Raw genomic sequence first — 19,168 nt, forward strand, 5'->3', positions numbered from 1 at the left:
AGTCTCCATGTATGGTGCTGCTGTGAGTTCTTTATGCACATTTGGGCAAGGTTCAAACACATTCTGTGCTCTGCAGAGAGATCTTTGTGTACAACAGAAGAGGGGAGCTGATCCATGGTGCCTGCCTTTTGTTCGGAGCAAAGGCAAGTGCTGGATGTATATGTACTTTCCGCTCGAAAATAGCTTTGTGGGGTAATTACTAGGTGGTACATTTGGTTAATACACTAACCTTTCATAGTGCAAATAATGAATAATAATGATAATCTTTGCAAAGCAGGCTTTCATTTGCAGAGTGATGTGGTAGCTCTTAACTGGAATAGCAGGGGCCACCGTGGGTCAGGACACCAGTGCATTGGCAGAGCTGAGTGGGGGGAGGGAGCAAGCCAGCACAATTCATGTGTGCAGCCCTAATAACTATTCTTGATCTGTCTTTCAAGATCATAAAAATCCAAACAGAGAGCTCTGAAAAGGCACTGGGCACTTCTGGGGATCAGACCCATGCCTCTCACAGTCACCCAGCACGAGCCTTCCGCAGAGTTATTGGCACCTATCAGCTGCCAGGCATTAGGTTGAATAGTTCTTGGTACCTTTAATTAGACAAATGTATGCAATATGAATGCTCCTCTCATTTTCTCACATCTGCCTGCTGTAGTGAGGGATTCCTTTTTTTTTTTTTTTTTTTTAAGAAGACCTGCCTCTCGGTTGCTTCTCAGGAGAAAGTTTGGGGGAAGGAGTTTGACAAAAACTCCAGTTGCTACACTCTCACAGTCTGACTGTCCGTGTACTGGATTAGATGTCAGTTTTTTTCACATCTGGGACCTTGCATTATTCTGTTTGGATTCAAATTTAGGACCTGCTTAATTCACAAGCCTGCTGCTCATCCACATGAATGAAGCATATTCTCTAGAAAGGCAAAGTCTGTAGTTACTTGGTTGAAATTTAACTAATGTGTGGCAAAATTGGAGCGTAAGGTACTGCCAGATCACCATGCATGGCTCGATTTTTACCTTCCTCTTGGAAAGGTATTTTCAGGCAGCATCCTGCAGAATAAGCACTTGGTGAGAAAATATGACTGGTTACCCCAAAGGGCAAGTTTTATCCTGAGTGGAAAGTTCTGTAAGGACTGAAATATCAGTTCCTTTCTCAGCACAATTTTCCTTTGATCATAGACTCGTAGGGTTAGAAGGGACTACAAGGGTCATCTAGTCTAACCCCTGCCAAGATGCAGGATTTGTTGTGATGCCAAATTGCTGCTGAAATTTTCCTCTAGAGATCAAATTCTTGGGTACAGAGTTTGAGGAATCTCCACTCCAGCCTTTTTCAGTAATGCACACCCTAAAGCTAGGGGACAGAGCCAGAACGACTCTGGCTCCTGTTGTGTCCTATAAATACTAAGAATGCCCAAACGCTTATTTTTGCAGCACACTCCAGCTGCTTGGTGTGATCGAATATTGAGAGTATTCTGGAGGCTGTGGGAGACTTGTCTTTACACACTACGCATAGAAAATTCAGGGGACCAGTGACCTGCTGTCCTGCAAGCACAGAGATTAAGCAAAGAAGTGTTCAGTGAAAGGTTATTGTTGCGTGAAATCCCCACATAAAATACAAAACCCTGCTAACACAGAGAAGGCTTCTGGGCATGCTTCTAAACTGACTCTACAACATGGGCCACCAGCTTAACTGATTGGCTGCCAGTGACGTCAGACTCATATCAATATTTAAGCAATAAGACCAATGGGTGCTTTTCTGGGGAAACAGCTGTTCGAGAAGTGCAGTAATTCCCCAGGACGCACTGCCTGGGAATATCCTAGTTTGTGCCAGTCAAAAATAAGATGCAGGTTTTATCTGTGTCTGTACTGGCTTGTTTCAGGAGTTGTATGCTGACTTCTGAAAGTTCATGTGATGGGTAAAAACACTACTTAGCAATTATACTGTAGTCCTAATATTTGAACTGCTGTGGAAATGTAACTGACGGATGCTCACAGGCCCCTAGGAGGTAGTTAAATATTATCATCCTCACTTGACAGGTGGGGATGCTGAGGCATAAAGGTTAATTGACTTGCTGTTTGGTGACAGTAGGAGTTGATACCAAAGCCAAAAGTACCTCTGCAGATCCCCCTTCTAGGAGTTACAACCTTACCTAACAAGTCAACAAACTATTGAGAGCAGTAAGAAATTAATAGACCATGCCGGTATCTCCCACCATTGCATTGTTCTGGAGTGGAGGGTGTAAACGGCTCTGCTCTCTAACCATCCCTCAGTTCCGCTCTTTCTGCCAGCCCTCATGGTTGTCGAATCGCTATCTCCCCCACACATCAGTTTTAGTCTGGATTTGGCAGTTGTAGGGGTGTATTGATACCTGTTTGTGGCCATTTGTTGCAATGTGTCTAGCAAAGTCCAAGATGCGCTCATAGCCTCTGTTGAGGAGTGCCATAAGAAAGCCCATAATAAGAGCAGTATTTAAAAAATAAAAAGTGTAGCTTGATCCAAGATGTTCATCGCTGACATTAATGCTTGGTGTTTCTGGTGCTGGGTTGAGGAGCATTCCCCTCATGCTTGCACGGCTTTTATGCCTTGCTTGTGACGGGGGGATGGAGGGGTTGAGTTTCCTTAATGGATGAAATTTGGATAGTCTCTGTATTTGATCAAGATGCTGTGAGTCTGAAATCTCAGCTTGCTGTTCTAGTGTCTCAATTGAGAAGAGGAAGAAGTCTCCCTCTGGTCCAAATTCGGAGGATTTATTGAGGGCTCTGGAGTGCCGGAGTGCCGTTGCCTGGCACACTTGAGACTAGATGCAGCACTGGGAGCAACAGTGCTGCGTCTACAAGTATGCTGGTGGAATACAGTCATGCCCCAGCACGTTTGTTTCCTCAGAACCTAGGAGGTCAGAGGAGCAGGATAAAGTTATCTTTGGATCTAAGTGTCTGGAGTCTCTGGTTTCCGAGATGCTTTCTGAACAGATCACTTGCTGGATTCACCCTTGGGAACCCTGTGCACTCAGAACTTCTACAGAACCCAGCTCAGTCTCTGGACCCGAGCCCCACTTGTTTCCTAATTGGAGGCATTTGGGCTGCAGGAAAGTTCCTTCTCTCTGAGCTTGTTTCTCTGGTTTAGAGCTCCTGTGTCTTTGAACCTGGCTCTGTTCAGTGGGAGCAAGGCATGAAGTAAGAAATGTGCTTTATTTGTAGTACAGGTGCACCCTTCTGCTTTTAGAGTGCCTCTTGGCTGGGAAGCTCCCAAGTCTAAGTGGCCTTGACTTTCTGTTTGACCTACGACCACCTGTAAGCCTCCCTTAGAAAGTTTGTGGCCCACAGGATATGTGGCTCTGGAGCTCTCCTTCCTCCCACCTACCTCTTATTCTTGTGATGTTACCCCTGTTTGGGAAGATGATGGAGGGCATGCAGGGACACAGGCTCATTCCTCTTCACCCAAAAGATCAAGGGCTGGTAAGGAGGTGGGTTCTGCTCTAGAGTGAGCAGGAATCTGAACCTGCATATTTTTCACTGGCAGATGCGGCTTTCCCCCTTCCCTTTCCAAAGTCTTGAGGAAGATTCAACAAGCGAACCATGAGCAGGTTTTGGATCTGCTAGCCTTATCCAGAGACCCCTCTGTTCATCCTCCCTCAGATTCCAGGTCACCTTTCATGTACTGATATTTCACCGAGAGCAGAAGTCTCTTCAGCAGGCTGCTTGCTTTGTGGGTACTTATTGGTTCAGTTCTCTATTGAACTTTCTCTATTGGAAAGTACCGTTTTGGGTCCAGGAAACCTTCCAGTTTGAAGAGGCGATATCCCAAGATTTGTCCATGCTTTAAAATGTTGATCCTGTTACTTGTCTGATCCAAGTTTTATCCTTGATTTACTTTTTATTTCTGCTGGGGCTGGGATGATCTCTGGCCACTGTCAGGGTCTGTCTGGCAGTTCCTGCAGCTTACCATGTTTCTGTACTGACTCCTCAATCTTCTTGCGTCCATGAGGGAAAGTTTCTAATGCGGTTGTGACATATTTATTCATCAGTTCATTACTTCGCTGCTTTATAAAGCATTCCCAGGCTGCTCTACTTTATACAAGGAAGCACATCAGCCCCATCGAGAAGCTCAGAGCTTGACTGGCACAAAGATGACTTAAAAGCCACCCTCGCCCCATCTCCTTGGGCTGCACTTAGACAGTCCCAGCTGGCATTTCTAGTGGCTTCAGCTACACTGTCACTGAAATCTGAGCCCTTCTGACTGAAACTCCCTAGAGAGGCCTAGACCAGGGATGGCCAATCTGTGGCTCCGGAACCACATGCGGCTCTCCAGAAGTTTCTGGGGCTGGAGCTACAGGCACCAACTTTCCAGTGTGCCGGGGGGGGCTCACTGCTCAGCCCCTGGCTCTGCACATGCCCTGCCCCCACTGCACCCCTTCCTGCCCCCCCCCCGAGCCTGACGTGCCCTCGCTCCTCCCTCTTCCCACCCCAGAGCCTCCTGCACGCCAAGAAACAGCTGATCGGGAGGTGTGGGGAGGGAGGGGGAGGCGCTGATCAGCAGGACTGCCGTTGGGCGGGAGGTGCTGGGAGCTGAGGGGAGCTGATGCGGGGCTGTTGGCGTATTACCGTGGCTCTTTGGCAATGCACATTGGTAAATTCTGGCTCCTGCTCAGGTTGGCCACCCCTTGCCTAGACTGTTAGCAAGGACATGATGCCTTTGTGACTTCATCTTAAGTTTTTGTCCACTGTGGCCACAAAATCCCACCTAAATCAATCTGCTTTGCCTCCAGTCTTTTTTCCTAAGCCTCATGATGCATCAACAGAGGCCAGATTCTATAAGCTGGAGTAAGGAGACTTGTTTATTACTTGGACAGAATCCAAGCCCTTCAGTAAATTGCATTGATCGTTTGTTGCATTTGAGAAATCTAATGGCCCTAACCATTTTGGTTCAGAGACTATCACAATGGATTAAATTGTGTATTCAGATTTATTAAGGTCTAGCGTCCATCTTTTATTATCTCTGTAACCCATCTCCTTTCCCTTCCATCACCTCTCAATTCACTGAGTGCTCTGATAACAACCATTGCCTTGAGTTCTCTTCCTGTCTGTATTCCCTCCTGATTTCTGTCCCTCCACACTCCACCAAAACTGTTCTCACTAAGGTCTCTAGAGACTTCTTCCTAACCAAAATTTCAGGGCCTTTACTTCATCCTCATCTTCCTGGACCTGTTTTCTGCATTTGAGACAGTCATTCAGATACTCCCTCTCAAAATCTTGTCCTCCGTTTTTGTGGTGCCGTTCCTCCATGCAGTCCAGTCCAGTCTACTTACCAGAACCTGGACCTTGCCTCTGCAGATCCACACTGAATACCTTCCTTCTTTGATACTACTATGATTGGGCTCTGCTGAGGTTAATAAGAATGTGACTGATGATTACTGATGATGGGGGAGGTTTAGATTGGATATTAGGAAAAACTTTTTCACTAAGAGGGTGGTGAAACACTGGAATGCGTTACCTAGGGAGGTGGTAGAATCTCCTTCCTTAGAGGTTTTTAAGGTCAGGCTTGACAAAGCCCTGGCTGGGATGATTTAACTGGGAATTGGTCCTGCTTCGAGCAGGGGGTTGGACTAGATGACCTTCTGGGGTCCCTTCCAACCCTGATATTCTATGATTCTATGATTAGAAGGGAGAGTCTTTCTAGAATTCCTCAAGCGGGAAGGATGTGTGTGCTTCTTACTACTTTTTGGACGGCTGTTGATCATTCTGTGGCTCACAGACAAAGCCCACAAGTCTTACATGGTAGAGGCAATGTAAACAGAAATTTCGTATTACTGGTAAGTAACCTTACTTTTCCTGATGCTCAGTCCTAGGCTCAAACCTCTAGCCGTCATCTCTTGATATTGCCGTTGCTTCACATCCTCCTCAGAGTGACATTTACTGTAATCGCCATTATAACCGTTCATAGGGTGGATGAACAGGTCTGTTTCACGATTCACAGTGCTCACATCTTGCATTGTCTTTTCTATTAAGACATATGGTGGTGATTGGTAGGTGAAAGATGAAATTAACCTTAGAAGTCAGTGATCTCTTCCCAAGCAGCATGACATCAGAACTGAAACCCCCTGATATCTTCTCCACAATCTCCAGTATCATCTTATCACATTTTAGCTGCATGGGTTCTTCTTGCCATGCCCACCCAGTTGTTTGTTTTGGAGATCTTTACCTGGGGTAAGTTAAAATGCAATGACTGTACATGTCCCAGTTACAGTGCCCACCTCCCTCTGCAGTGTTTTTAAGATTCTGTTAAGCCCTGCAAACTTAATTGTATTTCTCGCTCTTGAGACATATATGCACACACACAATCATCATCTTCATACGGAGAGAGCAGGATTTGCCCTAAGTGAATCTGACCGGCAGTCTGTTCTGGCCCCCACCAGATCATAGAATCATAGAATATCAGGGTTGGAAGGAACCCCAGAAGGTCATCTAGTCCAACCCCCTGCTCAAAGCAGGACCAATTCCCAGTTAAATCATCCCAGCCAGGGCTTTGTCAAGCCTGACCTTAAAAACCTCTAAGGAAGGAGATTCTACCACCTCCCTAGGTAACGCATTCCAGTGTTTCACCACCCTCTTAGTGAAAAAGTTTTTCCTAATATCCAATCTAAACCTCCCCCACTGCAACTTGAGACCATTACTCCTCGTTCTGTCATCTGCTACCATTGAGAACAGTCTAGAGCCATCCTCTTTGGAACCCCCTTTCAGGTAGTTGAAGGCAGCTATCAGATCCCCCCTCATTCTTCTCTTCTGCAGGCTAAACAATCCCAGCTCCCTCAGCCTCTCCTCATAACTCATGTGTTCCAGTCCCCTAATCATTTTTGTTGCCCTTCGCTGGACTCTCTCCAATTTATCCACATCCTTCTTGAAGTGTGGGGCCCAAAACTGGACACAGTACTCCAGATGAGGCCTCACCAATGTCGAATAGAGGGGAATGATCACGTCCCTCGATCTGCTCGCTATGCCCCTACTTATACATCCCAAAATGCCATTGGCCTTCTTGGCAACAAGGGCACACTGTTGACTCATATCCAGCTTCTCGTCCACTGTCACCCCTAGGTCCTTTTCCGCAGAACTGCTGCCTAGCCATTCGGTCCCTAGTCTGTAGCTGTGCATTGGGTTCTTCCGTCCTAAGTGCAGGACCCTGCACTTGTCCTTGTTGAACCTCATCAGATTTCTTTTGGCCCAATCCTCCAATTTGTCTAGGTCCTTCTGTATCCTATCCCTCCCCTCCAGCGTATCTACCACTCCTCCCAGTTTAGTATCATCCGCAAATTTGCTGAGAGTGCAATCCACACCATCCTCCAGATCATTTATGAAGATATTGAACAAAACCAGCCCCAGGACCGACCCTTGGGGTACTCCACTTGATACCGGCTGCCAACTAGATATGGAGCCATTGATCACTACCCGTTGAGCCCAACAATCTAGCCAGCTTTCTACCCACCTTGTAGTGCATTCATCCAGCCCATACTTCCTTAACTTGCTGACAAGAATACTGTGGGAGACCGTGTCAAAAGCTTTGCTAAAGTCAAGAAACAATACATCCACTGCTTTCCCTTCATCCACAGAACCAGTAATCTCATCATAAAAGGCGATTAGATTAGTCAGGCATGACCTTCCCTTGGTGAATCCATGCTGGCTGTTCCTGATCACTTTCCTCTCATGCAAGTGCTTCAGGATTGATTCTTTGAGGACCTGCTCCATGATTTTTCCAGGGACTGAAGTGAGGCTGACTGGCCTGTAGTTCCCAGGATCCTCCTTCTTCCCTTTTTTAAATACTTTCCAACACTTGCCACTGGTTTGGGGAGCCCTCTGCCCCAACTGGCATGAGGCAGAAGCACGAGCCATGTCCCAACTCTTCCAAAGTGCCGTCATGGATGCTGAGTCACCAGCGAGAAGTGGGGACTGGGGATTGGAAGTTGTCAAGGTTCCTCCCCCACTCTGAACTCTAGGGTACAGATGTGGGGACCTGCATGAAAAACCTCCTAAGCTTATCTTTACCAGCTTAGGTCAAAACTTCCCCAAGGTACAAAATATTACACCCGTTATCCTTGGACTGGCCGCTACCACCACCAAACTAATACTGGTTACTGGGGAAGAGCTGTTTGGACGCGTCCTTCCCCCCAAAATACTTCCCAAAACCTTGCACCCCACTTCCTGGACAAGGTTTGGTAAAAAGCCTCACCAATTTGCCGAGGTGACTACAGACCCAGACCCTTGGATCTTAAGAACAATGAACAATCCTCCCAACACTTGCACCCCCCCTTTCCTGGGAAATGTTGGATAAAAGCCTCACCAATTTGCATAGGTGACCACAGACCCAAACCCTTGGATCTGAGAACAATGAAAAAGCATTCAGTGTTTTACAAGAAGACTTTTAATAAAAAATAGAAGTAAATAGAAATAAAGAAATCCCCCCTGTAAAATCAGGATGGTAGATATCTTACAGGGTAATTAGATTCAAAAACATAGAGAACCCCTCTAGGCAAAACCTTAAGTTACAAAAAAGATACACAGACAGAAATAGTTATTCTATTCAGCACAATTCTTTTCTCAGCCATTTAAAGAAATCATAATCTAACACATACCTAGCTAGATTACTTACTAGAAGTTCTAAGACTCCATTCCTGTTCTGTCCCTGGCCAAGACGACTACAGACAGAGACAGACCCTTTGTTTCTCTCCCTCCTCCCAGCTTTTGAAAGTATCTTGTCTCCTCATTGGTCATTTTGGTCAGGTGCCAGCGAGGTTACCTTTAGCTTCTTAACCCTTTACAGGTGAGAGGAGCTTTCCCCTGGCCAGGAGGGATTTCAAAGGGGTTTACCCTTCCCTTTATATTTATGACAGAAGTGCTGTTTGAAAGCCAAAGAGAATACAAGCACACTACTTCCCAGCCCTTCCCAAGACACAAGCCCCCAGTGTGTATGTCTGCCTGGCAGGATTCCTTTCAGAAATCTGCCTGAGCTGGACAGGGTCCTACCAATGGTAGGAAAAAAACAGCAGCCAAAGGAAAGGTCAAAGCCCAAATACCTCTCAGGTGACCATGTTCCTCCTCTGTTGCCCCGTGACAGGAGGCACTTATCTCGCTTCTCTGTACCTGTCCTCCCAGTCCCCAATTTGCCTCTCCCTTTTTCTTCTCGCTCCTAAGCTGTGCTAGCAACAAGAGCTGGTACCACTAGAAGCATGAACGTTCTTCCCTTAATCAGATGGTGATCCAGCTGTTCCTGGAGCTTTAACTGCTGGGAGCAGGGCTCAAAGGGGGCCGCTCATAGCCACTCAGTGCTGGGGCTCTTTTGGAGGCTGCTATTTTTGTTCTCTGGAAGATCAATTTTCATTTGCATCTGCAGGCCTTATGATTGTGAAGTAAAGTTTCAGATTGTGAGTCAAGCATCAGCCGATGCAGTAATATCTGCGTGAGTCTTCAGGCAGCCTGAAACCATAGCTCTGAGAGACAGATGAGTGCCCCACTCATCTGAGTGGGATGTTCACTCTGAAACCTAATGCTGATGATTTACAGGTCAGCAGTATTCACTATTTCACTGCTGATCAAAGCAGGCAAATTAGAAGAGGGACAATCGTATTATGAAGATCTACAGTGCGTGGCTTCTCATTATGCTGTCTCAAGTGCACAGAGCTTGGTTTCTGGGAGGGAGGGGCCTGGAAGAATACAATTTCTTTTTCATTTCCAAATTCATCCTGTGGCTGGGACCTGAGGAGAAATGGCCAGGAAAGAATGGTACCTTTTTGTGTCCCTCGCTATTGCTGTCTCTTCTTGGGGAGCAATTGTTACAACTTAAGTGGAAGGTTGTGAGTTATTTGTCATTTGCAACAGGCCTCTGTGGTCTGCTCTGGCTGCACATTCCTTCTTTCTCCATTTCCTTTCTGCTCACATTGTGTACAGGAACAGGGCTGTGCTCTTTTTGCTGCTACTGTATAAGGTCATCCTGGCTGTGCTGCTGAGCGCTCTCCTGCTTCATAAGAGTCTGCTCAGATGTTCCTTTGAGGAGAGAACTGCAGGCAGAGCAGAGCAGCTCTACTTTCCAAAGGATGAGGGTGGGCACCCCCTTAGTACCAAAAGAGCACTCCACTCCCATTCATGTCGTTAATCATTCCAAGATTTATTCAGCACTCGATGGAGGAAAACCTTTTCTGAGACTGCGTTAACTTAGACAGCTGTGTGTGTGTGTGGTTTTGCCTTTTGCTGCTTATTAAAGAGGGAAACTTAAATCTGAGAAGTTGTCCTTTACACCTAAATAAAGAGAGAGCCCCTCCCAACACACACACACTTACTCACTCCTGCCCTTACTCCTAAATGTCCCTTCCACACCCAGTCTGACTCTACTTTACTCCTGTGTGATTAGAGAGAGACGGCTGTGTGGCCGTAACTGAACTGTCCTGTCTCCTTTTGTTTCACAGATTATCGTTTTACAGGGAACTCCTGTGAGACCATATCTCTCTCATAGCTTGGCTCCGGTGAGGCCCCTAATACTGTGGTGTGCCATGCAGCTTGGTTGAAAATGTTTTTCTGGGAGTTTGCATAAGCTTTAGCAAGCCATTTTTAGAAAAGAATTAAAGAGAAACGAGGAGCATTACTAAGAGGATTTGCCCTGGAACTTACTTAGTGTTTCCAAACCATTTACGATGGTGCAGGATTCCATAGTCGACGTTCATTTCCTTTTTGGAATGAAAGGAGACCTGAGAAATCTCCATGCAGCCACTGGCTAGACCGGAATAATTCTTTGCATAATGGTAGATTTTCAATTCAAAGTACACTAAGCTTGTAATTTTTGTGGGGTTGTGCCTGGCAGATTTGAGACCTCTCAGTGCTTACATGTGTGTATGAGAGAGATCTATTTTAGGAATCCCACTGCAATTCTGCATTGTTTGTGATCCTGCTTGTGGCTCGAGGTCTTTGCTGTCACAGTAATGGATAGAGAGCTATTATGGTTGCTCCGAGTTTTGTCTCGTGTGTTTCCCATGCTGGATACCGATACATTTTGACCTTGCAGCCATGGTCCCCTGCTCCATCCTGCTGTAATGATTGATTTGGATGTGTGTATCTTCCACGTGACCTGTATGTAGGGCTGGTTTCAGGCAATGGCTACCATGTTTTTACCTTTTTGTATAATTTTTATTTCGGCAGCATAGTTGGGTCACGGCTGCTTCCACACGCACTAGTTACTCCCTTCTCTGTCCCCCCAGCCAGCCAATCAGCCCCTCCATTCCCCACCATCTCGCCTGGCCACCAGAACCACTGGCGCTGATTGGCTGGAGAGAATGGAATGTTCCACGACGTTTCCAGAAGGGGATTTCTGTCCATTCCACTACATTTATCATGTATGCAAATTCTGCAAGGTGCTGAGTACCTCTACTCCAACTGATGTGAATGGGATTTAAGGTTCTCAGCCCCTGGCAGGCTTTGGTCCTCGGTAGTTTATACTATACACTGCTGGTAGAGTTAGTCTTACGGTTCGAGGCTGCCATGTTGTTCAGGTTGCCCTCACAGTTCTGATGTCTAAACTACTCAAAAAAGGACGCGACAGAGCAAATGTAATGCTGATACACTAGAGGTTGGAGCAAGGCAGGGTGGGAGTCAGGACTCCTGGGTTCTCCCACTAGCCTGCTGTGTAACCCAGGGAATATCTCTTAGGCCAAAATTTTTAAGTGTCCACTAATTCTGATTCCTTCATTTTTGTGTCCAACATGTCGTAGGACTGATTCCCAAAAGTCAGTGCGGAGGCTCAGCTCTTTTGAAATCTCATAGGGAGGGGCTGAGGTTGTCAAACTATAGCAAAAGCAGTTTACACAGAGAGAGAGAATACTGCTTCCACACACTATTTGTAACACACGCTAATGAAGTGGACAGGAAGCAAATGCACGCAAGTTTGACAAACCCAACAGCATGCTGGGCAGGTTCTACTCACACTGCACCAGGGCAAGGAGTTTTAGGCAAAATATTTCCTAGCCTGTTTCCTGCGACTTCCTGCCTGGACTCTTCACTGCAGGGTGGTGATTTCTACACCTGTAGCATTGACTATTCTTTATTCTGCTTCGGGTGTACCTACAGCTTTCACAGTGCTGCCAGCACCCTGAGACCCCATGTACACTACAGGTATAACAGAATCGGGGTCCTGCCTTGACTTGGGTAGAATAGTGTTAACAGTGCTGCTGTGTTCTGGGCCTAACAGTGAGCTCACACCAGACTATAACTCCGTTCTGGGGATTCTGTTAAGTTTTGATTACATTACAGCTCTTCACTATGCTGTAACCCTGTCCCTTGGCTCAGTTGTTATGCGTGTTGCATAAATGGAGCCTGAGTTACATGGGCTGATAAGATTTCTACTCTCTCTTCCCTTTCAGGGTTTCCGAGTTGTTTGCACCATTGCCTGAAAAGAGGAACTGATATGCAACGTCTCTCCTTCATAAAAGGGGGAGGCATGTAATGGTTATGAAAGCTGCCCCACTGCAGAGGAGCTGTTACCACCCAGTCTGCTGGGACTCTCAGGCAGGTTACTGCAGTGTGGAGCAGATCTTTCACTTCCAGATTTCCCCCTGCAATGGTTTTCTCAGGAAGCTGACTGAGATTTTGTCCAGTTGTGCCAAGGTTCCTGTCCACATGCCAGAAGCTCATGAACCTGTTGTAAACATCCCACTAATAAAAGCACTGAGCAGCTCCAGTTCCATCCCAGTTCTGAGGGGCCTGTGAGCACTCAGAAAGACTTGGGCTTCCCAGACACCGGCACAAATGCTTCTCTGCATTAATGTCTAGTATTTAACAGCCCAGTCAGCAGAGATGCTCTCCCCAGAGAGCTCAGTCTGACACACATTTGGAGTTGTCCTGGAGAGTGAAGCATCTTCTAGCAAATATGACAGGATTAAAGCTGGAACAAGGAGCTTCCTGGTCCACAGAGCTAGGCAGGGAACTCTCCCAGAATGGAAGCAGTGGCTGTGAAGGGAGGTAGCCAGAGGAGCTCTACATCAATGAGCAAAGCAAGGCACCTTTCTGCCACTCCGCTCCACTGCCTTAGTTTTCAGGACATCCCTTCATCAGTCTTAGGAAAAGGTGCTACTGTGCGAGGGATTTATTCATGGTCTGGCAGTGCCTGAAATAGCCCGTTGCTCTTTGCAGTCTGGTAGCTTGCAATTGAAATGGCTGGCTGATGGCCTGTCAGTCAGGGAGTTGGGCGTGTGTCTAGTGAGAGGAGGCTTATTTTGCTTTTAAGACCGAACAGGATCTGCTATGAGATACCTCAGCCTTTTTTGACCTAGTTTTGCAGCACTAATCACTAGGGCTAGATTTGTACCACTGTTGCTAGCCGTGAGCACGGTGCTGTCCTTGGGCTACATCCTTTGAGATGCCCCTTCTGCCTGCTCCACAGCTAGCAACTGCAGCCCCTTTGCCTTCTCCCTGCAAGTGCCACAAGCATTGTCCAGAGGTGAAGCCTGCAGCAGTTAGGTGCCCTTTGGTCCTGTGGGCAGACAGCATTTTGAAATGTGTGTGCCTCTTGAACTTGGGTGGCTGCAATAAAACCGCTCTCCTCCCAAGCTCTGTAGCCCGAGATGTCCTCCCCATGGTCTCTGGTGGTGGTGCTTTGAGTTGGGATAAATTCTTTGCGACACTGGCAAATGCAGCTTTGTCGCTACCCCCACAACATTTAGCTCATTCCTCCTGCCAAGTGTCTGGCTTTGGAACTCTCCGAGGATGTGGCTAGAGTCTAGAAGGGAAGTACTGAGAAGAGATGAATACTACTAACGTCCAGCAGTTTTGAGGGCCTCTGAATGCATTTGGCATCCAGTTGGGATGCTGTGCTGAATGGAAACCCGCAGTGTGTACAGGAGACAGCTGCAATGAAAGAGCAAATGTAGCCACAGCCTGACTGAAAGGAGCAGAATGCGTAAAGCCCGACGCACCAAAGCTCGTGACTCCATAGATAATTAAAGGCAGCGGGTATGTACATCATAGGGTTTAGCTTCACCTGAAGGTCAGGGTTCCACCAGTTTTTTATTGCCTTACGTGATGTAATTGACTGCTTCTGCCAATGTTGGTCCTGTCTTTTTCTCCAGACTGAAGGCCTTTGCCTTCTGTCTCACCCTGAAATTAGATCTCTGGAGGGGAGATGATAGAAGTATGTAAAATAACGAAGGCCACATCATGGACCTTGCTTTGAAGCCTCAGATGCTGGTCGCTGTCAGAGAATCACTGGTCGTGCTGTGTTCAAACATCAGAGCATAAAACATTGTCCTCCTGGATCACGTTTGTTAGGAGTCACTTCAGAGGCTCCTGGTTCCCCCCAAGGCTTCTCCTCCAGGAGCTCTGTTGGAAGGTGCTGAAATTATATGGACTTCCACTTGTTCCCTTGCTTCCGTGAATCTGGTCGGGGGGAGGGGGGAGGAGAGGGAGTTGCCAGTTCTGCATTGTTTTCCCCATATTGCTGATCTGTTAGGGGATCTTACTTTAAAGGAAAATTCTTTCGTAATTTAACAGGAAAACCCAGTGGGAACCCTGGAATTTTTAGCTTGGAATTTAGCTTCCAGAGAGGCCAATGCTCCAGGGACTTCGGTCTGTGATCTTGTACCAGCCATGGCCTTGGGGCTTTGCCAAGAGATTTGATGAGTGTGTGACTGTGCAGAATTCTGTCTGCACTTAGTGGACAGTTCCTGTGCCCTGCTTCCCCTAGGAATACACTCAGCATTTTCTTTGGTAGAGACACTATTTTGGGGGGATGTGAGAGGAGCTGGTGGGATAAAGCGTGCCTTCCTGTGTGTTGCTGCCGATAATTGCCTCTCCGGAACCAGCTTCATACAGAGCTGCTGGAGCAGGAAGTGCTTTACAATGCTGCTCTTTCAGGGGAGTGATGAACGGTCCCAGCCCCTTGCAGCTCCAGGAAACTCTTGGCCTTAAGAATGTGGCGTCCCATGCATGTTCTTCCTTAACCTTCCGGGAAAGAGCACGCCTCTTGAACTGCCTTAGAGGCGAGAAAAGGAGGCTCCCTGTGCCCCAGACTCCTTGGTTTTGCTTTCCGCAGCACGCAGCCAGAGAGACCTCATTCACCAAAGCGCAGCTGCACCGAGGAGTCCCTTTAGGCGAAGCTCTTTCAAAGTGATACTATGTCTGTTAGCTGTGCTTGTGGCCTCAGTCAGCCAGGAGCCCTAGCTAGCAGCATCACGCTTTCCAGCCACTGCTACTTGTGTTGCTGAGGAAATGAAAAAGAGTGCGCTGAACAGAGTTGGTGACTGGACAGCTTCACACTTAATCCCACTGGGTCAGAGAGAAACATACAGTACCCTAGATTTCCGTGCTCCAAGCAGCCCTCGTTCATAGTGCCCCTATTGGATCAGGTAGCAGGATCGGGGAAGGGGGTGTTTTGGCATGACATTTAAATGACAAAGCCTGGTATGATTTTCCTTAAAACTTGCTGCCAACAGTAGCACATTGGCAACAACGAGATTACAGTACTGTGGTCTGGAGGCTGCAATCAGGGTTGAGATTTCACTCTAAACTCTATTTTCAGGTACTTGATTATTACCTTTTGGTCTGAAATTTCTCCTGCTCCTTCTCAGCCCAGTTTGAACTATTTTGGGGAGGGATGTGAAGAAACTCTGTTCAGCCATATTTGAGGGAGTGGAGCAGCTCTCCACCTCACTCCCGTCTGGTCCTACGCTCTGCCTTCTCCCCTCTTGAATACTTCTCTCTCACCTGCAACTGCATGCCTTTTTATCACGCTGCCCTCTACAGTTAAAGCACCATCCTCTTCCTGGGTGAAATTTGTCCTTGTCCCATTAGGAGTCCGTGGGAGCTGCAAGTCCTCCTCACCTTTGGAAATCTGGCTATTTATTTAGGTGCCTAGATATGGATTTATGAACCTCGCTTTAGGTTGACAAATGCCAGCCAGTAACACTTGCAGCTCAGAGCTTGGAACAAATGTGAAGTTTAATGATCACAAAATTAGATAAAGGCCCTTTTCTGTCTATTTGAATTAACCCAACCAAAACCCTGGGCACACTCTTACCTCACACTTCAGGGGAACATCAAGCGTGATCCACTCTTGCTGGCCCATCTCTGATTTGATTGGACAGCCTTAGATTTCACTCTCCAGTGGTCAGACCCAAACACCGGCTACTTTCCTTTGCAAAGTTGGTTTTATTTTCCTCATTCATCTTGGTGTTTTAAAAAAGAGAGAGCAAGAAAAGTAAATGCAAAAGCAGTGACTGCGAGGCTGGAACAGTCAGGTTGAAATTTCACATGCACTGAAGTCCAGTTCCTGCAGTGACAGAGCACACACCTGAAGTCTTCTGCTGCTAAACATAAAGCTCAGATCCTGCTGCTTGTGTTAGATGCAGGCAGTGAGCTGTCTGGGGTGGACCATTTGTGCCCCTTGTACCAGTGCAGGAGATACCTCTCCCGAGCTGCGTGAGCTAATCCCTCACACTCAGTGTTGTATTACCCGTCGTTCTTGCATTTCATTTCTTTCTATAAATACACGTTAGATGCGTGGAAAGGGAAGAACAGTGTTTTAAAGGTGTCCCTTGACTCCAGCTGGACCCCACTACCTATGCTCTTCTTCCTCAGGGCATAAGCTGACTGCAAACTGAGCAGACTAGGAAGAAGTTTCTCCTATAGCAGGGGTGGGCAAACTTTTTGGCCTGAGGGCCACATCAGGGTTGCGAAAGGGTATGGAGGGCCGGGTAGGGAAGGCTGTGCCTCCCCAAACAGGCTGGCCCCCACCCCCTATCGGCCCCCTCACTGCCCCCCTCAGAACACCCTACCCATCCAACCCTCCCTGCTCCTTGTCCCCTGACTGCCCCAACCCCTATCCACACCCCCACCCCCTGACAGGCCCCCTGGGACCCCTGACCCATCCATCCCTCCGCTACTCCTTGTCCCCTGACCACCCCCTTCCAGGACCCCTGCCCCTAACCACCCCCCCAGGACCCCACACCATATCCAACCCTCCCTGCTCCCTGTCCCCTGACTGCCCCAACCCCTATCCACACCCCCGCCCCCTGACAGGCCCCCTGGAACCCCCAACCCATCCATCCCTCCCCTACTCCTTGTCCCCTGGCAACCCCCTTCCAGGACCCCCATCCCTAACTGCCCCCCCAGGACCTCACCCCCTATCCAAACCCCCCCCCCCACTCCCTGTCTCCTGACATTCCCCCCCCCCGAACCTCCACCCCATCCAACCACCTCCTGTCCCCTGACTGCCCCCCGGGACCTCTTGCCCATCCCTTTACCCTTACCAGGCCACTCAAAGCAGCAGGACAGGCTTATTGGAAAGCCTGAGAGGTGGGTGAGTGCAAGCTGCACTGCCTGCCGGGCTGCGGGGCAGGGGGAACAGCAGGGGAGGGGCCGGGCAGGAAGGTCCTGTGGGCCGGATGTGGCCCGCGGGCCGTAGTTTGCCCACCCTTGCCCTATAGCCAGGTTATTCCATAATTGTCCACTGCAGGGTTTCTTTAAGCGTTCTCTAAAGCATCTGGTGCCCCTAGTGCGATCCAGTTTGGTGGTTCCTATGCTGACTAATTCCTTCCCATCACCTGTCCACTGAACTGCTCCCAAAGGAGCTCAGTGTAACTTAAGCGTGTTAACACTGAGCCACGCTGAAAGATGCTCGAGGGAGGAATGGGTGGGTAGGCTATGGAGCCCATGAGGGGAGGCAGAAGGGAAAAGTGACCACATGGTAGAGGGCAAGGCATCCCTGGAGCTGGGCAGGTGCCTCTGAAGGATGTCTCTGAGTGGCTGCCCAGGTCCCACAAATGCTGCAGGTTTAAAAGCACCCTAAGCATTTTGACTAATGTATTGCATGGGGGAATTGGGTGACATTCTGTGACCTGTGTTCTACAGGAGGTCAGATGAGATGATCTAATGATCCCTTCTGGGTCTTAAAATCTACGAATCCGTGAATCTGTACAACCTTAAAAATCCTAAGCACCCTTTCTCCCAGGCTGGCTTGCTTGTCCTCCCTCGCTGAGGAGAATGGTCCTGATGAGCCACAGTTCACCTATGAGTGCATTACATGAGGTGCAAGAGGGAGGGAACCTTTGCACGGTGGTGGGGTGGGAGGCATTTCAACCCTAAAAGGAACTCCTTTGCAGTATTTGAGTAACTGTAAACTGTGGGTTAGACTGGAAACTGCTTCTCAGCTTCGACTGGAGCTTTTGCTGCCTGTAAATGCTAGGCTGTTGCAAGGGGCAGAGAGCTGTTTGCTGTGGGCAGCACTTGGTCCTATTGTACTTGTGCAGAAGGGTCTGTATGTCCGCTGTGCCTTGGGACATACATTTTGTGTAACTGCTAAAGCCCCCAGCACACTCTCCTCCCTCGCTTTCTGTTGTGATGAAGCCACAGTGGGCCATCCTGAAACTGAGGATGGTAGTAACATTCGGGGAGGACTGTAAGTACATCAGGAATTAGGAGGGAATTAGTCCCACCACCTTAATTGGCTGAGTCAGTAATTATCTCCTGAGCGTGCTGAGCCAGCCTGTTTCTCCCGTTAATGTACTGTGAGGTTAATGGAGGCCAAATTTAGGCTGCTAGGTAAGAGATTGAAGTCCAGGACCTCCATGGTAGCATTTTCTGAAATGCTTCCAGTTCCATACGCAGGGCCAGTTAGACAGGCAAACTGTAGGGTCTCAATGCATGGAAGAGTCAATGGTGTAAGGAGGAAGGGTTTAGATTTATTAGGAACTGGGGAAACTTGTGGGAAAGGGGGAGTTTATACAGGAAGGATGGGCTCCACCTAAACTAAAATGGATCCGAATTACTGTCAGTTAAAATTAAAAAGGTTGTAGAGCAGTTTTTAAACTAAGGACTGGGGGAAAGCCGACAGGAGCATGTGGTTCAGACAGAGGCATCCCTTAGGGGAGGATCTATTAATGGAGATTCTCTATGTCCTAGTAAGGAGGAGAGGATGGAAGATGATAAAATACAGGTAAGATCTGATGAGAAACAGTCAAATGAAAAAGAGTTCCATTCAATTACATCATGTAATGGCAGACCGCTAAAAAGTGACAAGTTTTTAAAGTGCTTATATATAAATGCTAGAAGTCTAAATAATAAGATGGGTGAACTAGAGTGCCTCATATTAAATGAGGATATTGATATAATAGGCATCACAGAAACTTGATGGAATGAGGATAATCAATATGACA

At 47.7% G+C, this 19,168-nt stretch overlaps 1 protein-coding gene across 3 annotated transcripts in view; it reads left to right on the forward strand.

The window, feature by feature from the left end:
- HIP1 (huntingtin interacting protein 1) overlaps window positions 1–19,168 on the forward strand; it is a 171,748-nt gene that overhangs the window by 92,998 nt on the left and 59,582 nt on the right. The window lies entirely within an intron of this gene.

This window comes from Lepidochelys olivacea, assembly GCF_965140295.1.
Source record: "Lepidochelys olivacea isolate rLepOli2 genome assembly, chromosome: 17".
NCBI classification, from domain to species: domain Eukaryota; kingdom Metazoa; phylum Chordata; order Testudines; family Cheloniidae; genus Lepidochelys; species Lepidochelys olivacea.